The sequence below is a fragment of the Sorghum bicolor genome, chromosome 3 (genome assembly GCF_000003195.3).
Source record: "Sorghum bicolor cultivar BTx623 chromosome 3, Sorghum_bicolor_NCBIv3, whole genome shotgun sequence".
Lineage (NCBI taxonomy): Eukaryota > Viridiplantae > Streptophyta > Magnoliopsida > Poales > Poaceae > Sorghum > Sorghum bicolor.
In genome coordinates, this window is record NC_012872.2 from 53,882,208 (window position 1) to 53,892,040 (window position 9,833).

General features: G+C 42.1%; 1 pseudogene; it reads left to right on the forward strand.

Annotated features, from left to right (window-relative positions):
• LOC110433720 lies at positions 7,967 to 9,599 on the forward strand (annotated as a pseudogene).

Consider the following 9,833-nt stretch of genomic DNA (forward strand, 5'->3'; position numbering starts at 1 on the left):
CATTTCCTACATCTTTAGGAACCCTTTTATAGTCACCACTTCTTCTAAGAAATTCAATCTTACTTTGTCATATGCTTTCTCAAAGTCTATTTTCATGATTAAACCTATCTTCTTATGTGTTTTGAGTTCATGTACCGCCTCACAAAGTATTAATACTCCCTCAAGGATATTCCTTCCCTTCATTAACCTTGTTTGACTCTCTCCAGTAACCTCCTTGTCTACTAAAGTTAACCTATTGTTTAGCATAGTAGTAAACACTTTGTAGTCCACATTCAGAAGGCCAATTGGTCTATATTGCTTTGTATTATTTGCCTCTTTGATTTTTAGAACTATACTAATTCTCCCATAGTTTGGTCTCTTGAGGTTTAGGTTGTCTCGTTCAAATCCTTAAACATGGAAATGTATTTTCCGTTTATTATACCTCAAAAGCTCTTAAAGAAAGTTACCCAAATCCATTAGGTCTTGGGGCTCCTTCGCTATTCATTTCAAAGCTTATTTAATTTATATTATTTCACCTCGAATGATCTTATCAATTCCTCCAAATCTGTGATGCAAATAATGCTTTAGGCTTATGCTAAGGAGGAATTTAGTGGACATTCCAATTTTGTGGATAGTGAGTAGAAAATTGAATTATTAAAAGAGAAGAAGGTACAAGCTAGCGTCCACTGTTGATCCTTGGGTACCGGTCATAGCTAGGTAAGGGTCGGAATTTAGTGGACATGCAAATTTGTAGTTTTTTTGGTGGAACCTATTCACCAGTGCTAAGTTCGATGTTCATATTTTTCTAAATTTATTTTAGAATTTAATAGCGCTGTACTTTCAGTGGTAGGTGATATTTCCATCAATAACAAGGTGTCTATAGTGACTTCGTCAATTTCGAGATGTGCTGATATAGTCTTTCGAAGGTGTTCATAGGGGTAAGGTTTGTGTACGTATATTCATAGAGGTAAGTGTGTATGACTGTATATAATTGGAAAAAATAATGTAGAAAATTGGGTTATTAAGAGAGAGAAACTACAAGCTTCCAGTGTTAATGCCTGGGTATAGCAGCCAAAGTCGCAAAGACCCAATGAGATACTATGTATATGAACGCCACCATCGACACATGTCATTAGCGTCTTCACTGCCAAGTTTATCAACTCTCGAGAGTTTGGTTCCCTGCCTCCACCTGCCATGCATTTCACAGGTGTGGTGTCGCCATAATATTTCTTGTCATGCATGGTTTGGTTGATGAGTACTAATATTTAGGCAACCATAAGTACTTCCTCCATCTACAGTAAGAAAGAATGCAACTATAAGTTACGTGCTAGTTAAAGTAATTTACGTTTGAATAAGTTTCTAATGAACATTATTCACTTTTATAACTCTCAATCAATTTATTTTAAAATACATTTCATAATTAATCTAATGTTATTTATTTAATAGTATAAACACTAATAGTTGTTTATTTATAATTGGTAAAATTTAAGATACTAAAATATGACATTGTGCTAGAATTACATTCTTTCTTAGATGGAGGAAGTAAGACGCAACTTCATTATTCTCACCAAATTTCAGTGTGCCTATTTTCTCCATCACAATTTGTTGTGCCGATTTTCTCCTTAACAAGTGTAGCATCCCGCTCCTGAAAGTGATGACTGAAATCCAAACAATTAGAAGGTGTGTATAAAAATCAAAATTAGGTGAAAACAATGAGTAATCACTGTAGTCCTGAACTTTAATCCCCAGAAGTTCAAATAAAGGGTTTATTTGGCTCATGTCGCTACTCGTGAAGCCATAGCTGTGGTCGCGCGCACAAGTTCACATTTGGTGAGAAAATCAGTTCAGAATTTTGTCCAGAAATAAACAACACCAAAATAAACTAGGTATCTAAGTAAAATACAGTGCACCACAAGTTTGGATCACGATCGAAGTAAACACTGGCTAAGGTTAGAGGGCTGCTGAACTACTGGTTTTACTTACTGGTGTTTATGCTTGCCCTTAATATTATGGCTGTGATAAGCATGAAAATGATAGAAAGTATGATCTGCAACAACCAAATCTTGATCCATGAACAACCATAGTCAACGATTGTGGAAGATTCTGTGCTGGAATGTAAGGGGAATCAATTCTGATGAAAAGTGGAATCCCATAAGGGACACCATCACTGAAGCTGGATGTGACGTTTTCTGTTTTCAAGAAACCAAAAGACAAACATTTAATTCTGAATTCCTCAGAAAGTTCAGCCCATATAGCTATGACGCTTTTGAATTTCTCCCCTCAGTCGGTGCCTCTGGAGGCCTCATCACTGCTTGGAAAAGTAACGTCTTTAATGGTCAGTTGGTCTTTCAGAATGGCTTTTCTATCACGGTTAAATTGACCGCTAAGCACAATGGTGACACATGGTTCCTAACAAATGTTTATGGACCCTGCACACAAGATGCCAAGAGGGACTTCATTCAGTGGCTCAAACAGTACAACACCTATGAAAACGATAATTGGTTGATAGTTGGGGACTTTAATTTCCTTAGAAAGCCAGAAAACAGAAACAAACCTGGAGGGGACATCAATGAGATGCTAATGTTCAATGATGCTACCAGCTCCCTAGGATTGGTTGAATTACCCTTGTATGGAAGAAAATATACCTGGACAAACAAGCAACCTTCACCTCTGCTGGAAAGGCTTGATTGGTTTTTTACTTCAAGCACCTGGACTACAAATTACCCTGCCACATCAGTTAGTACTCTGGTCATGCAAACGTCTGATCATTGGCCTTGCAACATAACCATCTCAACCTCAATTCCAAGTGGGAAAGTTTTCAGATTTGAAAATTATTGGATTCAACATCCATCCTTCCTCCAGATTGCACAACAAGGATGGGAGGAAGTTAGTACTCAGCATGACAAAGCAAAAAGGTTCACTGCTAAATTCAAGAATATGAGAAAAGTCTTAAGGGCATGGCAACAGAATCTCTCTGGTCTCAAAAGAAACATTGAAAATGTCAAAACAATCCTCTCACTATTGGAGATTATTAAAGAATCAAGAGACCTCACTATTGCAGAGTGGAACTTTAAAGAAGTGCTGAAATCAAAGTTGAACCAGCTTCTTGACCAGCAAAGAGCGTACTGGAAACAAAGAGGTAAAGTCAGATGGGTAAAGGAAGGAGATGCAGGAACTAAGCTTTTCCATGCATGTGCAACTATCAAGCATAGAAGCAACCTAATTGCTTAGTTGCAGAAGAGTAATGGAGAAGTTGTTCTAAGCCACGTCGAAAAAGAGAAGATCCTATGGGAAGCCTTCAAAGATAGATTGGGACAGTCAGAATTCTCTGCAATGACTTTCAACCTGAGTTTCTTCATAGAAAGCACCCCAGATTTAGATTGCCTGGAAACCCCTTTCATAAGGCAAGAAATTGACTTGATAGTCAAATCCTTGCCAAATGACAAAGCCCCAGGACCTGATGGCTTTAATAATGAATTCATCAAGAGATGCTAGAGCTTCATCAAAGAGTATTTCTATGATCCATGTTCAGCCTTTCAGGAAAACTCAGTTTGTCTACAAAGTATAAATGACTCCTACATCACTTTAATCCCTAAAGTTGATGATGCTTTGCTTGTAGGGGATTTCAGGCCAATATCTCTCTTAAATTGCTCCATCAAATTGATAACCAAGCTCCTAGCCAATAGACTACAAAATGTGATCCTTGACTTAGTTCACCAGAATCAGTATGGCTTTATCAGATCAAGGACCATACAGGACTGTCTAGCATGGTCGTTTGAATATCTGCATCTGTGTCATTGCTCAAAAAAGGAAATTGTGGTTCTCAAGCTTGACTTTGAAAAGGCCTTCGATAGAATTGAGCACAAGGTTATCCTAGACATCCTGCTGCACAAAGGTTTAGGACAGAAATGGATCTCGTGGATAGATGCAATCCTCAAATCTGGAACATCTGCAGTGCTGCTAAATGGTGTCCTAGGAAAAACCTTCCACTGTAAGCGTGGGGTGAGGCAGGGGGATCCTCTTTATCCTCTACTTTTTGTCTTAGCTGCTGATTTGCTGCAATCAATTTTGAATAAAGCAAAAGAGATGAATCTCCTCAGACTCCCAATTCCTGCTCCGAGCCCTGATTTCCCAGTAATCCAGTATGCAGATGATACTCTAGTGGTGCTGGAAGCCTCAGCGCAGCAACTCTTCTTCCTCAAAGGTGTCCTCTAATCATTTAGTGATTCCACCGGTTTGAAAATTAACTACAGCAAGTCTATGATGGTGCCCATTAACCTGAACTCTGAAAGGTTAAATCATTTGGCCAGAACCTTTGGTTGTCAGACTGGCTCCTTCCCCTTCACATACTTAGGACTACCTCTAGGGCTTACCAGACCAAAAGTTGATGAGTTCCTTCCACTAATCAGCAAATGTGAGAGAAGACTAAGTTACATATCTCCCTTTCTCAATCAGGCAGGAAGGCTGCAGCTAACCAACTCAGTCCTATCAGCTCTACCAACATACACTATGTGTTCCATAATGTTGCCTAAAACAGTGATAAAATAAATAGATAAATATCGTAAACACTGTCTGTGGAGAGGAGCAGAAGCAAATACAAAAAAGATAGCAAAAGCAGCCTGGCCAGTTGTCTGCACCCCCAAAGATGAAGGGGGGCTGGGAGTCATTAATATCCAAACTCACAACGAAGCTCTAATTCTCAAACATCTGCACAAATTTTATAACAGGTGCAAACTACCTTGGGTGGATTTGATTTGGGACAAACACTACAGAAATGGAAAGTTTCCAAACATCTCCTCTGCAAAGGGCTCCTTTTGGTGGAGAGATGCTCTCAAACTCTTGGGTAAATATAAAGGACTCACAAGTGTCTCCATTGGAAATGGGCAGACTTGTCTCTTGTGGGATGATCTTTGGAATGGCCAAGTTTGGAAAATTCAATTCCCTGAGCTATACTCCTATGCAAAAAAATAAAAGGATCTGCATTAGCACAACTCATAATGTGCATATTATGCATGATCTCTTCAACTTGCCGATGTCTGTTGAAGCCCATGCCCAGCTGCAGGAATTCCAGCTAGAGCTGTCAAGCCTTGCCATCAGTGAAATGAATGACAGTTGGAACTATATCTGAGGGTCTCCATAATTTTCATCCTCAAAGGCTTACATTGCCTTAACTGGTCATGCTCAGCCTGTACCAATCTTTAAATGGACCTGGAAAACCTCTTGCCAAGGAAAGCATAAAATATTCTTCTGGCTTGCCCTCAGAGATAGATTAAGCACCAGAAATATGATAAGAAGAAGAGGAATGTTCCTGGAAACATACCAATGTGTGTTATGCCAGCATCCCCCAGAAGAAACTGTCATGCACCTTCTCTTCTATTGTCCCTTCGCCAAAGATTGCTGGAGCACAATGGGCTTCACTTATGCTAATCACCTGACAATTCCACAAATCTTTCAGGCCTGGAAATCTAAACTGCAAGTGGAATTCTCCTTGGATATCTTCATCATCTGGTGCTGGGTTATCTGGATGGTTAGAAACAATGTTATCTTCAGAAATGGAGTCCCCTCAGTTTCTAATTGCAAAAGGATTTTCACCTCTGAGATACTATTGCTTCTCCACAGAACTAAATCAAGAACTACCCCCTCTTAGAAACATGGATCAATGTGAATTTGTAACACCATGGGCTTGCTTTCTTTCTTTCTTTCTTTCTTTTGATGTACCCTGATCCTCTTTTACCCCATTTGTGGCTTCTTAGCTGCTTTAGGCTCACCTTTTGTTTTTTCCTTTAAAATGCTCTTCTGTAAACTTGTCTATTATTTTTTTATATATTGATTCACAGTAGGAGCCACTGGCTCCTCCTGATTCTTCAAAAAAAAGGTTAGAGGACAACCTTTGCTAGCGTGCACTCCTACTATACATGGTGTGTGATTCTGTCTCTTCTTTTTTTTCGTCCTCGGTAACCACATGTTCATCTTCTCTGCCAATATTATGCAATAAGGACCTTCTTAAGCTATTGTGTGGGTTTTTAACGTGCAATAGCTTAATAAAGATCATTATAGCATATAATATTGGCAATTTAAGAGTGAAGCCTAATAATGTTTGAGTGAGACTAGGCATCGCTTGAAGCCCTAACAGTGAAGCGAACCAAGCCGCCCATGCAAAGCTGCAATTGCAAAACAAGTGCATATCGTCTTCTGGATTAGAACAACAGGAGCAAGAACTATCAACATCCAATAATTCTATGAATCCTACAAGCAGTTCCTATAGCAAATCTAAAAAGCCTCTATGCAAATGTTTTGACATGAGGTTGGATAGCCATGTCCGCCCAAACTTGCCGAAGATTTTGGATGACCTACACAGGTATGTAAGCATTATTGGAAGAACATGTACTCCCTCCATATCGGATTTAGAAGTTATTTTAGACAAGGTTGAGTCAAACATTGCGAATATAAATCATTAATAACTTTTAAATTAATGAGTTTGCAGATGTGAAAATTGTATGAATATATTTGTCTTAAAAATACTTTCATAAAAGTGTACATATTATCATTTTTCTAAATATTTTTATAAAAATAAAATGTCAAAGTTATGTTTTGTAGACCATGACGTTGTCCTAAACGACTTTTAAATCCGATATGGAGGGAGCACGAATGGAGGACTCGAGGTGTTCCAGCAGAAAATATCAGGGTCATCACTGGAAGTAAAGGAATTTACAAAAGAGTTTCCATGGTTTCTTGTCCAAGCACAATTGCAATTTTTGTTCATCCCAGCCAAAGATCACAATCCTTGTCTGGAATAGAATAAGAAGATTGTTCGTCTCTCGTTCCAAGTAGGTATAAGGTCTTCCGCAGTGTGTTCTAAGAGTGATGCCCAAAAGTAGAAAGAGAGTGTTTGGGCATCACTCCAAACACTACAGGTAGTGATGTTTATTTGAAGTGAAGCCAGTAAAGAAGAGAGCAACGCATATAGATTTGCCGATGCCCAAACCATAAAATATATTAATTTTACTGTAGCAAAAGGGGGACACCAGCAATCAAAAGGGCACCGTGCGTACATGTCTGCGAGTGAACCAGAGAGCGAAAATAAATGTTAGCATTTTATATGACATGGGTTACAATAAAACTAGATAGCGCCGGTGCCAAAAGTTTCTTGCACTACAGCTCGTTTAGCATCGGTGCTCAATTCTAGTTGTGGGGCCGTATATTTTGGAGCATCACTGCCACACTGCAAAAGGTCTAAGGCCTTCCGCAGTGTGGGAGCGTTGCCAAAAAAAGTGAGCCCAAGCACAGGATTAAGCAGCGGCACCCAACAGGCTATAGTGTAGAAAATGTTCGGCACTAATGCCATCTGACTGTAACATTCCGCCTCTACGAGGTCGGGCCCGCTTACATCTGGCAGCTTTTTTAGGACATAGTTAGCCCCCACAAACCAACACTAGTCTTTTCTGCACACTTTGTCCTCACTCGTGCGCACCCGGGAAGTACTTCCCGGTCGGTCACCCATCACTAAATTTCTCTAGGCCAAACACGCTTAACTTTAGAGTTCTTTAGAGATGGGCTTCCGAAAAAAAAGTTGCAACTTATTGATAGAGTCTCGTATTAATCCTATTAAGCCCTGGGCCAGATGTTACACTGACATCGCTGGGACCTAGACTGACTAAAAATATCTCTCACTCACTCACTCACTTCTCTGTCCAGTTCATTTGTGGTGCACAGTGATTTAATATATTCTATTCGTTGGGCGCCAATGAATCTACATTCACCATTTCACTGTTTTTCTAGATTTGCTCCTACTAAGCGCTACTACCTGCGGTGTTTATTTTTAAGCATCACCTTCCAGAGCACCCTGCGGAGGGCCTAATGGGCCTGCGCCAAACCCACTTCCAACATTTGGCCCACGGCGGAAGGCAGCACGAGACCCTAGGGCCCCACCGCCTACTTTGAGTTGAGGAGCCAATAATCCCCAAATCCAAACCCTCTCATGGCCAAGATGACGGAGACCTTCCAGAGAATCATGGGCGCGTTCCCCTGCCTCCACCCAACTCCGTCCAACCTCTCCCCCGCCGCTGCCGCGACCCCGGACCCGACGGCGTGGACCGCATCATCCCCCTCCCCGACGATATCCTCCGTAACGTCGTATCCCGCCTCCCCGTTCGCGACGCCGCGCGCACCGCCGCTCTCGCCTCCCGCTGGCGCGCCGCCCCACTCGTCCTCCGCGACGCAGACCTCCTCGTCTCCTCCTCCGACGAGCGCTAGCGTCCCGACGCCGCCGTCGGCTGGATCCTCGCCGACCACCCACCCGGGCCCCTTCCGCAAGGTCTCCCTCACCCACTCCACTGCTCGTTTACGTCGCGCGAGCGCGAGCTCGGTGAATGGGCGCGCCTCCTCGCCGACAAGGGCGTGCACGACCTCGTCCTCTTCCACAATCCAGCCCCGCCTACTTGTTCGGCACTGCGCCTCCCCGCCGACATACTCCGGTGCGCCTCGCTCCACCGACTCTCCCTCGGAGTCTGTACGTTCCCGGATACCACGGGCACGCCCCGCGGCCCCGACGTCTACTCTTTCCCAACCTCAAGGAGTTCAGCATGTTAACCGCCAACATGAGTGAGCACGACCTCAAGCACATGCTCGCCTGCAGCCCCAAGCTCGAAACTCTGGCCCTCATCATCAGCAGAATGCCCAGACGCATCCGCCTCAGTGACCAAAGCCTCAAGTGCGCATGCTTCTCTGGAGTGGTTTGGCAGATGAGCTCGACGTGGTGGATGCCCCGTGCCTGGGCCGGCTTATCCTGTGGGGGGAACTGCTGGTGATGGTGGTCGTATGACGCTCAAGATTGATCGTGCTGCACCCAAGACTTCACCAACTGCAGATTGGCGAAACCATCATCAATGTACTAGTAGTACCTTTCATCTCTTTCAGTATTGAAGTTTGAACTACCTGTTTCAGCCTTTGATTCTCCTTCAGTACTGAAGTTTGATCTACCTGTTTTGTTAACATTCCCCATTTCCTTCTTGCACGTTGGAATGCAGGCTCAGACAAAGGCGAGCCCAAGTTGCTCTGTCCCAAGCATCAAGATCTTGGCTTTACAGCTGAATTTTGCTATTTTCAAGGATGTCAGTATGGTAACCAGCTTCCTCAGATGCTTTCCCAACGTTGAGACGCTGCACATTCAGGTGACTTTTCGCACATTCATTCAGTTGTCATTTGCTAATCACATAGCTGGGTTCCTCACTGATGTTGCAGTCTCCTAGAGGTGGTGAAGCCATGCCACTGGCTGGCACAATACCAAGTTCTGGCAGGAGGTCCATCCTATCAAATGTTTAAAATCAAACGTCAAGAAAATTGTCATCCATGAATTTCAGGGGGACGCAAGCGAGTTTAGATTCATCAAGTTCATTGCCAAGCGAGCGAGGAAGTTGCAGGTTCTGGTGCTTATGTTGACCAAAGAAAATTTTGATTCAGCAGGTGAGGCTGGTAAAGTGAAATGCCAACTGGACTCAAACTTGTTTAGTTCTAAAATTTTTTGCAAAATAGACGCCGTAGTACTTTCGTTTGTATTTGACAAATGTTATCCAATTATAGACTAAATAGGCTTAAAAGATTTGTCTCGTAAATTACAGGTAAAATGTGCAATTAGTTTTTATTTTTGTCTATATTTAATGTTCCATGCATGTGCCGAAAGATTCGATATGACGGAGAATTTGAAAAATTTTGCAAATTTTTTTGGAAACTAAACAAGGCCAAAGGTTCATGGGCTACTGAAGGATGTCAGGTGTTGGTGGTGGGGCCTAACTTAGGCCTTATTTAGTTCAACCCCAAAACTAAAAACTTTTCAAGATTCTCCGTCACATCAAACC